Source organism: Grampus griseus, assembly GCF_964374135.1.
Source record: "Grampus griseus genome assembly, chromosome: 7".
Lineage (NCBI taxonomy): Eukaryota > Metazoa > Chordata > Mammalia > Artiodactyla > Delphinidae > Grampus > Grampus griseus.
In genome coordinates this window covers 51,698,060-51,720,530 of record NC_139001.1, presented here as the reverse complement: position 1 = coordinate 51,720,530, position 22,471 = coordinate 51,698,060, and the positions used below count along the sequence as shown (strand labels likewise).

Below are 22,471 nucleotides of genomic sequence, written 5' to 3'. Positions count from 1 at the left end.
AATGTTTAATCAGGACTTCTGTTAAGTTTTGTTGTGTATTGTGTGATGTAATTCTCTTTTTTAAATTTCCCCATCATATCTTCTCTAATATCTATCCTTTTCTAACTTTTGTATGGTAAAGCTTGCCTTCTGGGGACGGTGATTAAGGCTTAAGTCAAAGTGAGTAGGGTTGAGAGCTGAGAGGCTCCACTCAGCAGTGCCCTCATACTTGTGGGAAGGAAAAGGGATCCAGACTCACTTTTCCATGATTTAGCATATACCTTCTTTCCCAGCTTTATTCCCCAGAGGCCATCCTCACATAACCAAAGTCGGAGCTAGGAAGAACAGGCTTCTAGATTCTCCTTGTCTTTTCATAATTCTATCACTTTGTTCGTGTTATGCTACCTCCTCGTCAAAAATCCATTTCAGCAATTCCCACAACTACATCAAGACCAAACCCCAATGCTACTTTCTCCAGGCAAAACTGACCTCTCCTTCCTCTCCACTCTTAGGGCACTTGGTTTAGTACTTATATTACCTGTGTCACATTATGCCTTGCACTAAACTGACTGTATCATCCGCCCTCTTGGAGTGTAAGAAACATCTTATTCGCCTCTCAGATTACTCACATATGAGGCCAAGCACAGTGCATGGCACATTTGAGCACTCAGTAAATGTTTTTTGAAAAGATAAGTAACGCAGGGACCTGTGTGGTTTGCATAGGGTGTGTTCTATCCAGATTTTTATAGTGTAGTACTAGAAAATAGTAGGCTAAAACATGTGCACCTAAGTGTGTGCATTTCCATGATGAAGATATGTTGGTCTCTTGCTGTTAAAGTAATGAACTTTCACCTACCTGTCACGTAGTCTGCCTGAAGATAAATGGGAGTGTGAACATGTAAACACTTTGGGAAGTAAAAGCATGCTCGATAAATAAAAGCCATTGTTTATTTCTGTATACTATATAGAGTAGGATCTCTATAATTCGATGTCTCTCGGGACTATGGGTGACCATGATAGTTTTGGTTAATCTGAACCCTCCAGGTCAGTGCTACTCAAGTTGTGAACCATGGACCACTGCCAATCCAAGAACTGTTACTGGTGTATAATGAGATAAATGGAAACATTTGGAGTCAGCATTTAAAAACCTTTGAAGCAACTTGACACAACAATATAACTAAGTAATTTAATAATAAAAATGTGACTTATGTCTCTACACTTTTGTTGTATTAATTTCATTTTGCCAGTAATTCATTTCCGTTGTTGTGTGATAGGATTCACAATAGATTGAGAATGAAAACAAAACATCAAGAAAGCTGGTCCATGGGCTTCCCTGGTGGCGCAGTGGTTGGGAGTCCGCCTGCCGATGCAGGGGACACGGGTTCGTGCCCTGGTCCGGGAGGATCCCACATGCCGCAGAGCGCTGGGCCTGTGAGCCGTGGCTTCTGAGCCTGTGCGTCCGGAGGCTGTGCTCCGCAGCAGGAGGGGCCGCGGCAGTGGGAGGCCCGTGTACCGCAAAAGAAAAAAAAAAAGCTGGTCCTTCAGTGTAGATAGTTTGAGAAGCACTGTTTTAGGTAATTCTTTCCAGAATGGAAGATACCCACATTGTGTACATGGGAGTGTTGGGAAAAACGATAAAAATAAACCGGTAGACATTATGAAATACTAGTATCAACAAAACTCAGTGAAAGTTGATATAATTATCAACAAAAGTTGGTATAAAGGAACAATATAGTGAATGATAGTGAGAAAAAAGCATCTGAAATGTAACAGTTCTGATTCACAGTGTTCATTTTGAGCAGTCTTCCCAAAATGTTTTCTGCCTCTTTAACAATCCTTTATGCAATCTCCTCTCTCTAGTAACTAAGCTTACATTCTGGAACTTTTAGAGAAAATAACATGCTCCCCTGTTGTTAAATGAGTTTGGGTGTTGTGCTTGCTTGAAGAAAACATCTATGCACCCTTTTAATTAACGTGAACAAGAATTCTCCAGTCATCTGTAAGTCTTCTCTGTGAAAAATCCCTTCAGGAAGTCAATAATTCAGTGTCTTTAACATACAACTGAGCTTTGGTTATCCTTTGGTTTTTTTGCCAGTTTGACACTGAATTTTTATGGAAAGTCTTCTTAACCTGGGTCAGGATGATATTTTGAGTAAACAGTATGTGGTTCTTATTGTCGGAGCATCTTGTTTTTCCAGATTACCAAGATAATACATTTCACAGGGGTCTTAAAAATGTTCTACAGATTTCTGATACTGTAGAAAGTAATATTTGCCAGTGTCTTAAAATTTAGTATCCATGAATCATGTTACAGATTTTGATTTGAGGACTCAGGGATTTATTATGTAGATCACAAAATCAGAGGGTAGGGACTGTATTCAGTGTGCAGGTTTTGTGCTATGCCTGATGGGATGGGATTGCTCAGAAATGGTTCTTTTTTTTTTTTTTTTTTTTTTTTGCAGTACGCATGCCTCTCACTGTTGCGGCCTCTCCCGTTGCGGAGCACAGGCTCCGGACGCACAGGCTCAGCGGCCGTGGCTCACGGGCCCAGCTGCTCCGCGGCATGTGGGATCTTCCCGGACCGGGGCACGAACCCATATCCCCTGCATCGGCAGGCGGACTCTCAACCACTGCCCCACCAGGGAAGCCCTCAGAAATGGTTCTTAATGCTTAGGAGATAGAGTCCTTGATATTGCATCAGGATTTGATATTACATTCTAAGCAAAACAGGAGGATTTTCTGATCCGTTTATAATGTAATTTTAACTTTCCTATGTTCTATTTCACTTTTCTTTCCTTCCCCTGGCAGGCAGATCTGGCCTCAGGCTGCCCAGGACCTGTTTGAACTGAACTTGGAAACCTGGACAAGCCTGGGGTTATGGTCCTCTAGGGTACACGCTCCATGTCTACCCCTTTACTCATACTTTGCAGACTCAGATTATCTTGACTCAGTTTGCAAAGTAGCCTGTATTTCCTCCAGAGTCTTTTAAAAAAGAAATTAGAATGTTTCATAAAGCTAAAGATGCTCCAATAAAGAGAAAGTCTGTTTCCTGCTCGCCAAATTGTTTCCTATAATACATTAATATTCAAGTCTGCTCTGAATGTGTATTTTAAATTACCCCTTATATAATTGTTTATGGGGAGGTAAAGAAAATCTAGATTACACCCACTAGAAGTTTTGAAGGCTTTGCTAACTTTTTAAATTCTTTGTAGTTCAGTAAGCGTACATTTAAATCCAAGGATATAATTCTTTTAAAAATGAGCTGGCTTCCTGATTTTTCATCTTATCTTTGCCTCTTGATCTTGCTGTCTTAGGAATTATTGATGGCTCTTTCCTGACTGTCTTTCCGGTCTGACTTTTCTCAAGACAAATCCCAAACCGTGATATACCCATAATGAACTTTCTTCAGCCATGGGTTTAGCTACAGCTGTTCCAGAACCCTCTCTCCACCTTCCCTTGGCCCTGAAGACGTTTCTAGACTCCCTAATCCATCAGGCCATCCCTCACCAGCTCTCCCATCCTGCTGCCTATGCTCTTCCTCCCAATGACAGATCCATCACTTCTGATCCTAGATTTTTCTCTCCACCTGCAGCTTAGATATGATGTTTTGATCTTCCCTTATCTCTCTTCCTGTCCTTATTGAATATTCCGCCTCCCTAGACTCACAGTAGTTAGTTCCAGTTCCACTATCACCCAGTTCCCCCTTTTCTTTTAAATTCCTCTCCACTCCTAAACCCAGTTCTGGCTTCAAGTGCCTGGGTGGGGAATCCAGAGATCTTGAAATTATCAGCCATCTTGATAACAACTGAGAGCCTCACAGTGATAATTTCAACAGTGGCCAACCTTTCTCTGGCTCCTTCCTATAGTTCTCTCTTGTCCTTGGTTGCATTGCGAATCCTATTTTGCTAAATGTAGTTGTATTCATGACATTGCTTTACCTATACCCGACTACATACTAGAACTTAAATAACCCTGAAAACTCATGCCCAGTGGAAGCAAGCAGAGAGTCAGGCAAGCCTGATATGTCTTGTTACTTGTTGACAAAGTGCCTGACAGAATAATTCCATCACCTCTGCTTCTCTACTCTTGACTTTTAAAAAAGGTACCCATTCAACCTTGAGGGTATTATGCTAAGTGAAACAAGCCATAGAGAGAAAGACAAATACTGTATGATCTCTCTTATATGTGGAATCTTAAAAACAAACAAACAAACAAAACCAAGCTCATAGATAGGTGAGAACAGATAGGTGGCTGCCAGAGGTAGGGGGTGGGTACAGGTGGTCAAAATGGGTGAAGGGAGTCGAAAGGCACAAACTTCCAGGTATAAAATCAATGTCCTGATGATGTAATGTGCAGCATGGTGACTATAGGTAATAATACTGTAGTGCATATTTGAAAGGTGCTAAGAGAGTAGGTCTTAAAAGTTCTCATCAGGGCTTCCCTGGTGGCGCAATGGTTGAGAGTCCGCCTGCCGATGCAGGGGATATGGGTTCGTGCCCCGGTCTGGGAAGATCCCACATGCCGCGGAGCAGCTGGACCCGTGAGCCATGGCCGCTGAGCCTGCGTGTCTGGAGCCTGTGCTCCGCAACGGGAGAGGCCACAACAGTGAGAGGCCCGCGTACCGCAAAAAAAGAAAAAAAAAAAAAAGTTCTCATCAGAAGAAAAAAAATTCTGTAGCTATATATAGTGACAATGGTAACTAGACTTATTTTAATATCTATAAATATCGAATCATCATGTTGTACCCCTGAAACTAATATATATCACTTCTACCTCAATTTAAAAAATAACAAAATTAAAATAAATTAAGAAAGGTATCCATTCAGAAACATGAAATACCATTTCCCACTGTGCTTACCAGTTTCTGCCCCCTGAGTCTGTACCCTGCCCTGAATCACACTCTGCCTGTTGGCATCCCATGTGAGTATTTCACGTGGCATTAACAGCAGCTGCTCCCCATAGCAAAGCAGCTGTGAAAGCTGATCAGCCAGGATTTTTCACTTGAATCAGTTTAAACGGAGCCCACAAAGATGTGGCAGACACAACTTAGCTATTTCTTTCAAATTTACCATCTTAGCCTTATGCTTGGAGCAGCGTGTTTGGTCTGTGCCTCGGGTATTAGGAAGAGGACTAAAGCCTCCTGTCACTAATAACACCCTTTCCCACATTAACCCTTCAGATCCCAATGAATTCTTTGAGAACAGATAGAACTGACTTCCCCAGGGTCTGGTTTCTCTCTCAGTGGGTGACACTATAACACAGTTCATCTTTTTGAAGTGAGCAATCTGTCAGTTTCAACACATCGTTTCTCTTTTCCTCCCGTGTTTACATCTGTAGCCAAAACTGATTCATTTCACTTAGCAGCAGCTCCTAAAAGAATTAGAACTTTTATCTAGCCATCTACCCACTTATCTATTTACTTATTTAGTATAGTCACTGCCTTAGCATCTGCATTTTGAATGATTTCATACCCTTTCTCTTCTCCTTACCCTGAACCTGCCCATCTGACTCTTCTTTCAGCCTGTGGCTCCTCTCCTGCTTGCTTTCAGCAGGCTATCTAAGACCATCTCGCTTTGCAGTTCCTTCTCTTTTCTGTGTGTCCCTGTGCTCCTCGGTTAACATAATCCTATTTGAGCCTTTCATTTTATCATCCATTACCATGTGTGAACCTCGCTTCTGATTGCATTCCATCTCAGAAACGCTAGTTCTATATAGATCACCTACACAGGTCACCTGTATAGATTGCCTATACTGATAACACCTGTCAAAGAAAACGGAACTGGATCCTGTCCACCAGTCTCGTTTTTGCAGGTTTACTTGGGGAAACCCCCTCGGTATGATCCCAAGAGTCCCTGATTACCTATGTTTAATCCTGTTCCCACAGTGCGGGCCATGTTCTAAATGCTCCATACACACGCACTCATTGAATGCTTACAACGCTAGGAAATCCAGAGCATTATCATTCCCGTTCATAGGTTAAGAAATTGAGGCACAGAGAGATGAATGACTTGCTGGGCACACAACTTCTCAGAGAGAAAATAGGCTTAACCCAAGCGATTTAGCTCTAGAGCCCATGCTGTTAACCACCATGCCCCAAAAGAGTGTTTCAGCATCTACTATTTCTGCTTTCCATCTCTTCTCCAGGTCCCATGAACTTCCCAGATTCCTCCTTTGGCCACTTTCTGACAAACTAGGAGAAAATAAAGATTCTCTCTTGAACTCATGAAATCTTATGACTTCTTTACTCGTCACACTTTCATTTCTTAGTGCAAATTTAACTCAATTCCTTTATCTCCATGGCTTTCCTCCATAACCTTGCCTTCAGCTCACATTACTGAATATAGATAGACATTCATAATCCTCTTACTGACATTTCTTGTCAAGAGGTGCAGCTTTGGAGAAAGCATAGCTCCTCCGAGAATGCTCACAGCCCGCATCTGAGCTCCCAGCTCTTGAGAGTCTAGAGTGAAATTCCTTACTTTCCTCTGAGTCATTTGTTGACTGTTACACAATTTTAGGTCATTTTAAAGCACAGAGGACTCTGTAACCCCTTACATGCTGAATCAAGGCTGAAATTCAAGCAGATAATAAGGCAGACTCTTAACCAGAACAGCTGTTATGGTGGCAAAGGAAGGAGCCCAGGAAATGGCATGAATTTAGACCCTTTAAAAGACTGATTAATATGTTTAATTTTCAAAAAGTCAACATTTGGGACTTCCTTGGTGGCGCAGTGGTTAGGAATCCGCCTGCCAAGGCAGGGGACACGGGTTCGAGCCCTGGTCCGGGAGGTTCCCACATGCCGCAGAGCAACTAAGCCCATGTGCCACAACTAGAGCCCCTGAGCCACAACTGCTGAAGCCCACATGCCTAGAGCCGATGCTCCACAACAAGAGAAGCCACCGCAATGAGAAGTCCACGCAACGCAACAAAGAGTAGCCCCCGCTCGCCACAACTAGAGAAAGCCCACACGCAGCAACGAAGACCCAATGCAGCCAAAAATAAATAAACTAATTAAAATAAAAAGAGAGCAGATTGCTCCATCTCCTATTTAAAAAAAAAGAGGTGAGTTTAAAAAAAAAAAAGGGAACATTTGAACCTGATAATCCGGTAGCCATATGTTGTGCATAAGTTTACTAGCATGAACTGAAAAGTCTTGGCCTGATGTCAAGCCACATGACTCCTTCTCATAAAAGGGCAGGACCTTGCTTTTCTACTTTTCCTTTGTTTCTATGACTAGCCTGGACTCACTTGGTGATATTGAGGAGTTAGCTTTGATTCCTCTTTTTATCCCCCTTCCAATCCATCAACGAAAAAACCTTCTTTCTCTGGTTTACGGAGCACGAAAGTCCTGGCCCCTGACCACTTCTCTGACTTTATCTCTCCCCCTCACCCACACGCTCCACCCGTGCTCGCCGGCTGTCTGTTCTGTGATCATTCTCAAGCCATTTTTTCCTCCCTTAGGATCTTCCTCACCAGCTCTTTTCTCTGTTCAAAATGCTATCTCTTCCCTGATATTTTCATGGCTCATCCTTTTCTGTCAGAAGCCTTCCTGAACCATCCACTCTGAAGGAGCTGTCCACTGATTCTGTCACATAACTTTATTTTAACTAAAATAATAAATATAATTTGAAATTTTAACTAAAATAATACTAAAGTTAACTTTATTAACTGTAAGTAGTGCAGTGCACTCATTATAGTTACAAGACCTTAAACTGGGACTCTTTACCTAAGTTTTAGCTGAGTTCAAAAAGGAGAGGTGAAGAATACTTCAGTATTCTGAAGTGAGGTGCTAGGCTTCCTACACAGGACTTTTCAAGGGAGTTGATAGCTTGGTCTTGCAACTCTTGGTTAACCACCAACTTACAGTCTATAAAATTGTTTGGAAGAGGCAAAAGAGATATTGAAGATTAAAAATCATTTTTTCAGAGAGAATTGCTGGTGTGCTGCTCCCCAAAAATCTCTACAGTAAAGAGGAAAGGGGGATATATCCCCCTCTTTTGTGCCTGCTGCAGAGACTTTGGTAAGACTACTCAGTGATCTTGACCTATGTCCCCTTAAACTGTGGGATACAGACTCACACCCAGAAATGTCTGAAGGAAGAAGACTGGATGCTCTGAGACAAGCAGGAAGAAGACGCGGAGTTGAAAACAGCCTAGACTCCCAGAATTTACCCTGACAAAGGACACACGAGTGCTACCTCTTGACCAGATGATGGGCACAAGAGAAAGCCCCAGCCAAGAGCCCTTTTAAATCCTACCAGAGAGGGCTATGCATAGGGGAAAAGTGATCCTAAGAGGAGTTGAGCTTCTAGATTCTTAGTAACTGAGAGAGAACATTTAAGTGGCCACCTAGAGGAATATAGATCACCCACATTATGACTAGAGCAACAGAATTCATTCATTCATTCAACATAATGGTTACATCACTATTGGATTTTTCACCTAGTTTATTTCCTTACTTCTACAGTGCCCATCTCCTTTGACTAGAATATACATTTAACAAGAGTAAGGACCTTTTCTATCTTTTCATGGTTGGCTAGAGCAGTACTTGGCATATAGTTGGTATATTTGTGGATGAATATTTAATAAATGTTGATTGATTGACTGAAAGAGGTGAAGACTAGGAAAATGTAACTTCCACTCCCTTCCCACAGTGATATGCAGATTCTAGTACTGTGAATGTCCACTAAGCTAACATAGTTGGAAGTATAATCATTAACAAGTAGAAGCCTCAGAAGCAAAGGCTGATTAAAAAAAATAGTTGATTAAAAATCTAACAACTACTTCATCACTTTCTCCTAAATTATTTTTTGTTTGGTTTTGCTTCTTTAAACAGAGCACCTCATGATAAATCATATTCTGTTATCAATATAACCCTTGTCATACTATGTTTAAGTTTCAACCTATTTATACAAGTTAAATAATCTTATTTTATTAGCCTATTATATTCTTCTTATTTTAAAATGTTTTTTTATATATACAAAATAAAATATGTAATGTAAATTGAGGCATAATAATATCGGTAAATAACATTTTATCACATTATAAGTAACTGTAGAAAATTATCCAAAGTGGTGTGACATTTTAGAGAAAAAATAGTGTTAATTCTTAGCCCTAAAATAAATTTCAATTTTAATATATGTAATGTAAATTGAGGCATAATAATATCAGTAAATAACATTTTATCACATTATAAGTAATTGTAGAAAATTATCCAAAGTTGTGTGACATTTTAGAGAGAAAATAAAATGTTAATTCTTAGCCCTAAAATGAATTTCAATTTTAATGAACTTGATGCAACTATCTACTTTTCCAAAATACACACATATACAGAGCTGTCTAGGGCTACAGACACACTCATTTTTATACAAACTTCATATATAGGTATACATACATTATAACTGTGATATATAAAGCTAGTATGCATGTGTGTTTATATTCAACTTACGTGATATGGAATATATACTGCCTTCCCAAAATGAAGGTGGAGAATTCATAGAATTTTAAACTAATTTAAATAATGGCACCAATTTCCTGAGCCCTTTTCTATACCAGGCCCCTCCTGAGCAGTTTAATAAACACTATCTAATTAAATTTTCAGAAAATCCTCAGGAATTAAGTCGTATCCCCATTTTACAGATTAGGAAACTGAGGCTTAAGAAAACTAAGCTTCTTCCCAAGATGACGGCAGAAAATCAGTAGTGAGTGATAAAACAGAAAACTTTCTGACTCCAAAATCTACCTTCTCAGACCTTTTAGTCATTCACCGTGTTCCTCCCTAATCGATAGGTGCTACTAAATCTGTGTAGGGCCAAGATTATTTTCAGTGTAATCTTTTGAAATCATATACTAATATTTTGTGTGTCTATTTATTAATTTATGTCACTGTTTCCTCTCTCACATTTAACAAATAAGCCTCAAATCGCTATAGAGACTTCTAAAAAGAAGCTAGATCCGAAGTGTCTAGGAGGGCTTTAAGATTCAACTTAATAGAGATATTATATTGGGCCACAATTTTGATGAGTAATATCTTTCAAACTAACATCAACATCTCTTCTGAGAAAAGAGAGAAAACAAACTGAAAATCATGAATTTTAACAAAATAGCTGAGCTGTTTGAATTCTTTGTGTGTGTTTGTGTTTAGTTTTGCTTTTTTTTGTTTGTTTACTTCTTTTGCCTTAATCAGGTTCTATAGGAGATTTGAAAGCATTATCAAGTGTCATCTTATGCTTATTAGTAATATTAAGCTAGGGAGTAAAGATAGTAGAAAAATGTTTTTTACTTAACTTAATGAAAACACTTTGTTCAATCAGTTAAGACTATTTCATTAACTAACAAATAATTATTGAACTTCTTCAATATGATTAACCGAAGGGAATTCAGAAGTTATAGTCCCTTTGGGAGTTGAGAGATTCTTCTGAGTGTTCATTAAGGGTATCAAATATTTGACCAAGATAGCGAGCAAAACAACATGTGTTTTGCACTGTAGTTAGGGTGCACCAACTATCACAAATAGTTGCCTGTTCCCCTCTCCCTCTCTCAGGTGTGTTCATGTTGTTACAACAATGAAGGGCGCATATGCAATGCAAGTTCACACTGAGAAAAACTTGTCTATTCCACTGATAATCTTCTTTGGCTGAGAGGAGCTGGTCTTTGGGGCCTTATGGGTATGAGTCATAAACAACCAGCTGAAAGGTTTAAAGGGGTTACTTGGCTATAGTAGACAAAAACATCCTGTTATGGAAATCTTCTAAACCAGTATCTGTACGCGTAGATTTCTTTTTCTTTGCAACTAACTGTATTCTAGCTATCATATATTTCTCATTTTTTTAACCTCTATAATTCAGCCTAAAAATATAACTACTTAGGTATTCTGACACTTCAGTTGGATGTCAGTGATCACTTCGTTTTGAACAACCATCAAATCTAAGACTGAGTTTCCTTGGAGGTCACTCGAGTATCAACATAGCCATTGGAAGAACAATAAAAATTTCAGATTTTTATTTTGGTATCAAACTACAGATACTTTTGTGGCTCAAGGAAGGTTGAAATCACTTGACATCAACCTTTAAAAATTAAACTCCATCTTTAACAACAATAGCTAAACCCTAAAAATAGTGCCAATTATTTCCATGTAAACACCAGATGGGGAGATTCCCCTAGACCTGTGTTTCATCCATTCAGTCAAGAAACAGTTATTAAGCCATTTCTACAAGGTGCCCAGACCATGTACAAGTCCTGAGAGCAGAGAATGGAATAACCTAAAGTTCCTGCTCTCACCCAGACAAAGCTCCTTTCTGACAGTGATAGCGTCTGTGAAAATGATAATTAGAACATTTGGTAGTGCAGTTTTCCAGATTTGCCTGATAATAAGACTCACCTACGTGCCTTGTCAAAAATGCAGATTCCTGGGCTTGGAGATTGATGACATGTGGAGTGAGTCCTATAAATCCATTATTTTACACGTTGCTCAGATGTGTCATATCAGGCAATTGTAGGAAGCATTTGGTAGAGAATCCCAGGGTAAGAGTGGACTAGAAAAGCCAATGAGGAGGTGGTGTTTGAGTCAAGGTCTGAATGATGAGAAAATATAGAGGAAGTGGATTCCAAGCAGAGGGAATAGTAAAGGCAGAGGCCCTGAGCACAGTATGAGGTTGCTGGCTTTCAGGAACAGAGCAAGCCAGTAAAATCGGTTTCACCAATTAGGAAAAGCTTGGCCAAAGGAGGTTAAAGAAGAAGGCAGGGGCTGTGCTAAGCAGTTTGGAAATTTTTAAACTCAGCAGGCAGCTGTTGGATGGTTTTAAGTAGAAGAATGATGATCTGATAAACATTTCAAAAGATCTACTCTCAAAGACTAGCCATCAAAAGGAGACTTGAGAATGTGCTTCAAAATCTCCTGGGATGATTTTTTAAAAAATGCAGTTTCCTAGTCCAAATCCCATATCTTCTGAACAAAGGCCCAGACATCTGTACTTCTAACAAGCACCCAAGGCTGAATAATACAGCCTCAGACTAGAAGCTCCGTGAGTGTCTGGACTCTTATTTACTTACCACTGTACACTCAGTGGCTAGCATTGAAGTAGTAGGGATATTACTTAATTTTTGAGGATGTTGTAAAATGTTTTTAATGAATATGTAAATGAATAACCAAATCTTTGGTATTTAAAATCAATGTGATTAGCAATTAAAAAATTAGGTATTTAACTAGCTAGCATAATAAATAAGATTATTGGTAGTCTTTACATATTTCAAATATTTCCTAAACAAATTATAATTTAAGTTAGTGCTTTAATCATTGTCATTAATATAGAAATATTATATTCTGGCTCCTCAAATGCACCTGGAAATGGTCAGAAAATCTGTCATTGCAGAAGATTATTGATGAGTAGAGGATTGTTACAGGTTTTGAAAGGTAACAAAGCAGGAATCATGCTTGAACAGTTTTAGTTGCTTAACGCTCAGTGTTTGGTCACATCTGTAGCATCTGTAGTTTGTAATGGTTGAGGGGAAAACAATTTATGAATCAAAGCAAAACCCCATAGTTGGAATATCCACATTTTTCTTCTAATTCTTCTAAAATTCAGCTTATATACATAGACATGGAGAGTTTTTACATTTAAATCTTAGTATTTGTTGGTAATTACAAATATTTTTTTCCTAGGATCAAAAGAAATGCTATGAAATACAATAATAATCTGTAAGACTTTGAAGAAAATATAAATAATCAACAAAATATGCTGTGGGTCATAGAAAGGACAACATAGAAAGACATAGTTTTCATAAAGTAAATAGGAGTGATGTATGAGAATCAGTGTAATTTATAACTAAAAACTACTAAAATTTTAAAAAATTCTTGGCATACATTGGTTTATAAAAAACATTTCCAGGATGAATATATATCTTTTCCACAAATAAAACACAAGACATTAAATAAAATCGATCAGTTACAAACCCAATCCGTATTAGGCAAATCCCATATCTTACTTACTTTATCTTCAGGGATTAACACAGAGTGGACCTCCAATAAATGTTTCATGAATGACTGAATGGTTGTCACAGTGATTTATATCATGAAGTTAATGAGACCAAGTTCATGTTTGTTCAATTGAACATATCTGTTTTCTTGGCACCAAGACACACTGTATCTTTATTTCCAGCCAGAAACCCACTGTATCCTTATTCCATCACCTAAGTTACTCTTTGGTCACATAATAAACTGAGTAAGAGGATGCTTCCAGTTTAAAATGACCATCACAACTTTTTATCCAATGTAATAGTGTCACCTTCTTATACCAAGATCAGAATAAGTATATAATAAGTATATATCTATATCTAGATATATATCTAGATCTAAAGCTAAATTGAAAGATAGACACACACATATGTATATAGACAAACTTATACACAGGTCCATATACATAAATGTGTGCACATGTCTATGAATTTCAAAGATGTGAATCTTTATTATCATTATTATATAATAACTTACTATTTCAAAGGGAAAAAAGTTAAGGCCCACTATCATAGGCTTGATGCACAGTACTGGATTTTGAGTGTGTATTCCAAAGAGATCCCACTGAAGAGTTAAATATATTTCAAGCTAACAAAAAGAAAAGGTTTTTTGAAAAAAATTATGTTGAAGCTCTTTGTACAACCACTTTATTCCACTTTCTGTCAGAGCTTATGTGTTTCCAAGGGAGTACAGTAATTTGTGCATTTTCTATTTTTAAATCATTCATTGTTCTAGTTAAATATTATGAGTGTATGGCAATTCCTAAAAGAGTCATGCAGAGATAGTAGGTGCAATTGTGTTGTACTCAAAATAAATTCATGGTTAAAGCAAATATTTAACAACTGTCAAATACTGGATTGCATGTAGAAAAACTAATCCGGTATAGCTCTGGTAAATTAAAACTTCAAACCAAACCTTCCTTCTGTGCTTTTGTAATTAGAAAACCAAATGAGGAACTTTTCTGGGCAGCCTGGTTTAAGAAACCCACCTGTTTTCTCTTTTTAAAAAGATATTTTTGAAGTTAATATGTTTAAGTAAAGGATTTAAATGACTCAAAACTGGAATTGTGAAGAATAACCCTCTCACATTTAAATATTACTATGTATATTTGTGATTTACAGCAATTTGATAAATGGCATATGAGGCATTAATTATAAATAATATGCTTGAAAAAGAAAGTCAGGTTATGCAAAGAAGACATTACCTGAGGAATGGCAACCATCTATCCCATGGATCACCCATCAAGGCTAATGTCCAAGGACCTTTATATTTTCTCCACATCAGCCATCATCCAGGACCTTGTCCGTATTCAGAAGGGCTCTACTGAAATATTAAGTTCAAGCATCAGCTCTCTGATCACCAGTCCCACTCTATTAGCCCCACCATGTCTGTCTTCAGTCTCTCTGGGACATTTAGTCTCTTGACTAGACCCTTCTCTCTTTCACTACCTTCTCTATCCAAATTAAATTCTATGCTCCATTATTTCAAATGCTTGCTTCCTAATCCCTCTACCCTCTTCTCCGATTGTCCTTCAGTTTAAGTATATGGAAAAACCCAGCCTTGGCCCAGTCTAATTCTTCACCTTTTCTGAAAGAACCCACACTGCTCAGTGCCTCCGGGGAAATTTCAAACAAACTTACACATTGGTGCGAGCCTAAATGCATGATTTTCAGACTCAACTGACTTCTCAAAGAGTTCTGATAATCCTATTTTTTCAAAATACTTAGAACTTCTCTTTTCTTTTAAAATCTGCAACCTCATCACTCTCACTTTCATCAGGTACCTTACTTTCAACTTCACAAGGAAAAGAGAAGCCATCAAGGTAGAATAGCCTCAGTCTCCCATTCATAGTACAGACTCCCCTGTGTGCCAGCCATATGTGCCTCCCTTCCTTCTGCCTCAGATTCACCCTTCTATTGGTGGGGGTCATATTACTTCTTAGGGGACCATGCTCCAGTGCTTCTTTCTTTCACTGTATCCTCAACGTCTCTTCCTATACTGACTTATTCTCACAAATAATTTGGTGATCACGTCAAGAAAAAATCCATAAAACCTCTCTGGATGTCTCTCTATGGTCCCTATCCCTTCTATCTGAACCCTTTAATAGCCAATCTTTTAGAAAAACTGCTCTCCTTACCATTACCTTTTCCTCGCCTCCCACTTACACTCTGATCCATCTGTAATTTGGCCTCTGCCTCCACCACACCCCAGAAAGGCCTCCCAGCAAAGTCTCAAATGACCATTGTGTCAATCAAGTTTCCGAAAGAAAAGAGGTGGGACATTCAAGCTGGGATAATTTGAAGAGAATGTAATTTAAAAAAAAAAAGACAGAGACTTCCCTGGTGGCTCAGTGGTTAAGAATCCGCCTGCCAATGCAGGGGACATGGGTTCGAGCCCTGGTCTGGGAAGATCCTACATGCCGTGGGGCAACTAAGCCCGTGCGCCACAACTACTGAGCCTGCGCTCTAGAGCTCGCGTGCCACAGCTCCTGAAGCCTGCGAGCCACAACTACTGAGCCCACGGGCCTAGAGCCCATGCTCCACGACAAGAAAAGCCACCGCGATGAGAAGCCCACACACTGCAACGAAGAGTAGCCCCCTCTCGCCACAACTAGAGAAAAGCCTTCATGCAGCAAGGAAGACCCAGTACAGCCACAAATTAATTAATTAATTAATTAATTATTTTAAAAAGACAATAAAAATCCATTGGTAGAGTACAGTGAACCCTCAAGGGATAGCCTGATACTCCAGAGCTAATAAATGCAGGAAGCTCTTTCCCAACCTACCCCAAGAGGGGTGAGCAGAGAACTACCTGACAGGAACTGTGACCTTAGGTCAAGGAAGCAAATCCACAAAGAAGAAGCCGAGGGGAAAATATCCTCTCCTCCCTTCTTCCCTCCTTCTTATCTTCTACCAGTGCCCACCATTGGTCTAACTCCAACAGAAGATAGGATAGAGTTAACGGGGGCCATCCACACTGGGCAAACTCCTGGGCATGGAGCAAGATGAAGAAGGCTGGGGACACAGGTGACAGCCAGCACAACCTCAGTGCCAAACCTACTGTGCAGCTTTGCAGCTTTATCTTAGGCTCTTAATGGCACTGAAAAATGTTGGCCTCTTCTGAAAGCTCTCCTTTTTGTGGCCCTTTGATGCCACTGCAATCTGTTTGTCTTCTTCCTCAACTTCTTTTGCACCTTCTATGCCTTTTTATTTATTTTTATTTTTTTACTTTTATTTATTTATTTTTTTTGCGGTACGCGGGCCTCTCACTGTTGTGGCCTCTCCCATTGCAGAGCACAGGCTCGGGACGTGCAGGCTCAGCGGCCATGGCTCCCGGGCGCAGCCGCTCCGCGGCATGTGGGATCTTCCCGGACCGGGGCACGAACCCGTGTCCCCTGCATCGGCAGGCGGACTCTCAACCACTGCGCCACTAGGGAAGCCCTTCTATGCCTTTTAAAAATGCTGGTGCTCTTCAGGGCTATGGCTCTTCAAAGGCTGCTTTTCCTCTCAGTGCCCTTGGGTGGCCTCATCTATTCCTGTTGCTTTCACCACCACCTTCACAATTCCTAAGACTATATTTTGGCCCCAGCCCTTTCTCCTGAGCTTCATGCCCACTTCCTTGTCTGTCTATAGTGCTGCTTCACTTAGAAGTCTCATAGACACCTCCAGATCAACTTGTCAAAAATTAAACCAGCCTCTCTAATCTCAAATCCATTCCATTTATGTTTCCTATTTTAGTAAATGAGACCGTCATTCTTACAATTGCCCAAAAAAGAAATCTGGTTTTCAACTTGACTTACCATTTTCACAGCTAATGAGAACCCCTATCATTTTTATCTCAAGCACTTTCTAATTTCAGTGGTTTACATCTATCCTCACTCCCACTACTCAAGTCTAGGCTACCATAAACTTACATTTAGGTCTAGAAGTGGCTTTTTCCCTGGTCCTCTGCATCCCTTCTTGGCCCATTCTGCACCTTCAGCCAGAGTGTAATTTCTTGGATAAATCTTCTCATTATATTTTCCTTCTTTAAAAATGTCCAGTAGCTCCACATTTTTCTTAGAATGTAGTCTACATGTTTTGTCTTGGCTTTCCAAATTTGTTCTCTTCTTTCTTAGGCACCACTATATTAAATTCCAACAGAGCAGAGTTTCTTTCAGTTACTTGAACAGACCATGCTCAGTCTCACCTCTGGACCTTCACACAGTCTTTGCCTTCTTCTTGGGGCACTGCTTGTCCACTCTCTACCTGGGTAATTGCTGCTTTGCCTTCAAGCCACAGGGTAAATGTCACTTCCTTTGAGAAGCCTTCTCTTGATAATCCACGCCTGGATATTATGCGCCTCTCTTATCCAATAGTATATTGTACTTCCCAGAGTGAAACTTGTTTTCTTGTGCGCATGTCCCTCTAGACTCCAGTGATGTGTGCTCCAGGACTGGGGCTTTCGTTTTCATTGATGCATCCCCAGCACCTAGCAGAATTGCAAGCATTTTTTAGTGAATGAATGAAATTGCCTTTGAGGACATGAAGGCATTTTACAGAGTGGGAGTGAAGTATATAATTGACGAGGTGAAGAGAAGCGGCATCATAGATGATGTTATAGTTTTGCTCCGAATTTTATGTTTATTCCGAGGGCAGTGGTAAGCCACAGAATGTTCTTAAGCAACAGAGGGACAGACAGAAGTTGTGTTTTAGCGAGAGTAATTTTCCTGCTGTGAGTGGGATAAACCAGAAGAGGGGAGAACTGGAAGTTGAAAAAACAATTTTGAAGACCGAACAAATTGAGGCAACAGGTGACACTTTATAAGACTGCAAAGAAAGGTATAGCTGTGGGAGGTGTTTGGAAAATATAAAGAGGGATGCTTGGACATTAAGGGCAAAGCAGAAGAAGAAGTAAAACATGACTATGATTTTGATACTGGTCACTAGGGAAAATAGTTCTGTCATTTACCAGAATAGGGAAGTTGGAAAGGGGAATTTGAGGGAGACATATGAAAGGACTTAGAGGCTACAGTGAGGTCATAACACTTGAAGAGAAGTGTTTTAAGAAGAGGGTTTATAGGATGGGGCTGAAATGTGTCTTCTCGAGGGAGAACACCCTTTTCTGACCCCAAAGAATGTGTTCTGGCACAAAGAGAAGCACTCTAAGGCCTGAGGTTGTTTTTGTTTTTGTTTTTGTGTGTGTGTGTGTGTGTGAGCTGTTGCCTAAATTCTGAGTCTTAGAAAAGACTATAAGGACAGAGGACAGAGAGGTAGAAACTGCATTATGTATGTGTGACCCCTCTCTGATCAGAGGCATATATTTGAAGAGCAGTCAAGAAAATTCCAAGTCCTTGTTTATTGTAAATCACCACCTAGCTGAAACACAGATTTCCAATTATTGCACTAGTGTTTTCTGCACACTGCCTGTAACAAATTCTTGTTAATTAATAGAAAGGATGCTTGAAATCCATAGAGAAGTGTTCTGTAGCGTTCAGATGTTGGGAGTCTGTGTACGTGTGTGTGATGCGTAGGACACAGCATTTTGTAAAGGACCTCCATAGGCTCTCTCCACCTGACAAAAGAATGCCCACTACATGTAAGGAGATTTGAGTCATTTTTTTTTTTTAAACAAAGTAAAACTTATATTTACAAATCACAGAAGAACTTTATTCTTTTTCTTCCCCCAGCCATTCACAGCTGTTTTGTGGACCTAGCTCTTTCCCTCCCCGCTGAAACGTCCATGACTTTTCACTTCTCTGCATTTGGCAGGTGTTTACAGTGACTCTTTTATGGATATTTTCTTGGGTTCTTCTGAGATCCCACATCACTAGAGATGTCTCATTTACATTCCGCAACTTCTTAGTCTCTGGAGGTCACATCCGGGCTCTTTGTGACGAGGCCTCCTTGACCCTCCAAAGCCTTGTTGGGAAGAACCCCCCAAACCACTCAGACAGCACTTGTACGTGGCTCCCCGTGTGGGCCTCTGTCTGTGGGCCATGCAGTTACTTCCAAGAGCAGTGCTTTCCTCCGTCACTGTGGGCCACTTCAGCTAGACACCTGTCCTCATGAGGCTTTCAGGCATGACTGCAGTCTACCGTACTTCCATAGTTCCATGGCGTACCTATGAAAGTCTCTGTGTGGCCTTAAAACCCCTCTCACTTGAGGAAACAAAGATGTACCTCTCGACCCTCTCTCACCAGAAAGAACCACAAGTATTCTGATGCCTCTCTCTCTCTAAAGAATCCTCTCGGAAACCCCTTCTTCTCTCTTGAGCTTTTCAAGCTTTATACGCTGGAATCAGATGGTTAGCTGATGGAAGCAAGAGCCCCTCCTGTACAAGTCCCGCTAGTCAGCACCTCAACTGTGAGGTGGCAGCACGCTTGTCACCTCTGGTTTGGGTCTCAGCTAAAACCCAAACAGGAAGAGCCCTGCTTAACATCCTGTTACCACTGAGATGTAGATATGGATTAGACACTTATCAAAACCATAAAATTAGTATTTGGCTGTAAGACAAATCTGGGTAAATAAAGCCTTACCCAGAGAAAGTGAATGAGGGAAACTATGACCAGGAGGGTGACAGAGCTCAAGAGCACAGGATGTGTAGAACGCATGTAACCCCTCAGGCAAGTACTCATTTCCAGAGAAACTGCACTTTCAACCCTGTATCACACTTCAAAGGGGAAAATAAACTATTTTCTACATCTATGGAGCGTAATTACAAGAGAAAGAGATGAGTCATAGGATTTCATTTCCAAATATTTGCATATGTGTTTTATATGAAAAACTAGAGAACAAACGAGGGACTTTTTTTCCAATAAACATGAAGTATGTGCCACAAAATCATTCAGATATTGAAAGAATAGAGAAAGACTACAAACTTCTCTTTTAGTTTTTTTTTTTTTTTTTTAGTTTCTTTATGTGCAGGAGAAACTACATGACCTAAGAAGAGACCTGACCTCTAAAAAAACCTCATTTCAACCTCGACCTATGACCTGAGAGGAACTCATTTGCCCTTTGGAAAGTTTTTAAGCTTTGTAACAGAGACACAGGCACGGAGAAGATTAGAGAGCTCAGGGGAAGGAAGTTGGGGATTTTCTTCCATAGCAGATGGTGGGCTGTCAGCAGCTTGGTTTCTCAATTGGGAAAAGCCTCCAATGGTGTAGCTCTTCATCAGCTGGAGCTCCCTCTTTCTCCGGGTCCCAGTAACTGCTTTCCTCACCTTGCCTTTCAGGTCTAGTGGTGATACTGGCGCTCTGCCACTTTTTACCTACCTGTAACCCTGACCTCACACTGTTAGGTAGTCCCTTGATTAAATATTCTTCATTTACCCTATTGGTGTGCCATCCCTTTCCTGATACACTGAGGCCAGTCTTTCCATAGAAAATTTCTGTTTGCCAAGTTCCTCCTTGGGCTGGTCATTGGAGTTGCTTGAGTCCTTGAATACTTGGGACTCAGTCCAGTGTCAAATTGTTAAAGATAGCATTTTCTAGAGGGTAAATTGACTTTACGTGTACCTATTTATTTGGGAGGCCACAGAATATTTTCCACAAAATTATTACATACCACTAAGCTTACAGCTCATGGATATAGCATGGCCACTGTTCACACCTTGCAAATAACAAGAAAACGATAATCCAAAAATTATCTTTCAAAGTTCAAAGGCAGCTTAAGGGATTTTTTTTTTAAGGGATGGAAATAAAATCTCCAGTTTTGGAAATCCCTTCATGTACCCACCCATCTGACCCCCACCTGTTTTAATGATTCACTGGGTTGGGAGGCCAGTGCACTAAAGCTGCTTGGTGGCTTGCAAAGGAGCCGCAAGGCAAAGCAGTAAAACCACCTGTGATCCAAATTTACTAGGAGGAAAATGTCCTCTGAAAAAGGAGAAAGGTGTTAACTCCCAAACCAGCAGGACCCAAATGTTGCTCTCTAGAGATGCTGCTTTATTAAAGGAAGAAGCGATCTGTAGTTTTCATATCAAAGGTCGAGCTGAGTAGGGGTGGCCTTTGTGTTGCAATTACAGTGTTTGCAAACTTCTCAAGTGCTTCAAAACAGCGCCAAGCAGGGCATTCTTCATTTGCTTACCAAGCCACTACCCTTCCTCCCTGCCTTTCCCTCTCCTCAGATGATCATGCAAAAAGATAAACTGCACCGTAGGCCAAAACTGAATAATCGCACATTATATTTTATAGAAGCCTGAAAAATACTCGTTTTCTTTGCCCTTTTTATTTTTTGCATATTTTTAGATATTTCTCTGCTCACAGAAACTGTGTCTTAGCCCCAAATGATTTATTTTATGGTGAAATTTTAGTGGATACATGAAGCCTATAACTTATTTGAATACCATTTTCAATAGTATTATATAGGAAAAAGGTAAAGCAGTTTCATAAAGCTTTCAAATATACAATAATGAGCTCTTGACTGAAGTATTAAGAGCACCATATTAGAATAAAATTATTATAAGCTATTCTTAAGACATGAGCTTTGATATTTTACCTTTTTTCTTTTTTTTTTTTTTTTGCGATACGCGGGCCTCTCACTGCCGTGGCCTCTCCCGTTGCGGAGCACAGGCTCCGGACGCGCAGGCTCAGTGGCCATGGCTCACGGGCCCAGCCGCTCCGCGGCATGTGGGATCTTCCCGGACCGGGGCACGAACCTGTGTCCCCTGCATCGGCAGGCGGACTCTCAACCACTGCACCACCAGGGAAGCCCTTTTTTTCATTTTTAAAGTTGGTACTTTTGAGCAAATTAATGAGTTTACAGGTTATTCTTAGAAGACTGATTTCTGAAAAGCAGAATATTTAGAGTTAAAAGAAACCATTTTTTAGAACAATGTAAACATTTTCATCTGCTCATTGTTCAGTCATGTTTGTGCTCAAATTTTCTTTTCACTGTAGAATAGACAATGGTGCAGGTTATTAGTTAAGCTACTGGATATGATCATTCGTAAGATAAACTAGTGTGTCAGTATTTCTAACTAAGGCAATCAGGAATTTCTCCTTTCCCTTGATTTATGTTTTTGAGTGTATTGGCAAATATTTTATACATTTTAATATGTACAATAATTAAACAAATGCATCTAGCTCTAAGTATTTCATCTGGAATATAAATAATTCTATACATAAAAATCTAAAATCTAAATGTAGTCCACAATTTACTTTAAGGTATTTGAGTTCTACCAAGTAATACTTTTTTGTAATTAGAATGAAAATGTTTCCCTAACATTATTACCTCAAAAGATAATCTGTAGCAGAATCTACAAATGAATTTGTGCATAAAGCTGACCAAATTCCTTTTACTGCAGTAAATAATCCATCATCTACATTGTTCAGCTGTACATTGCAGCTTTCTTGGTAAGAAACTGCATGGTACTGTGAGAAAGTACAACATAAGATTGTCTATGATTAAGGAAATTTAAAATTAGAGGCCACGTGTTTATTCCATGTGTTTAATTCAGTTAGTAACCATAAATATATATTGTGGCGTCATTTTCTTTTCTT

At 39.8% G+C, this 22,471-nt stretch overlaps 1 long non-coding RNA gene across 1 annotated transcript in view; it reads right to left on the bottom strand.

The window, feature by feature from the left end:
- LOC309825343 overlaps nucleotides 1–17,177 on the bottom strand; it is a 29,557-nt gene extending 12,380 nt beyond the window's left edge. Inside the window, exons 1-2 of the long non-coding RNA XR_014297027.1 lie at nucleotides 16,904–17,177; nucleotides 14,195–14,310 (exon numbers count right to left, since the gene is read on the bottom strand). This is a non-coding gene — a long non-coding RNA (uncharacterized lncRNA). The remainder of the gene's footprint in view (nucleotides 1–14,194; nucleotides 14,311–16,903) is intronic.
- Between the last annotated feature and the right edge of the window lie 5,294 nt (nucleotides 17,178–22,471).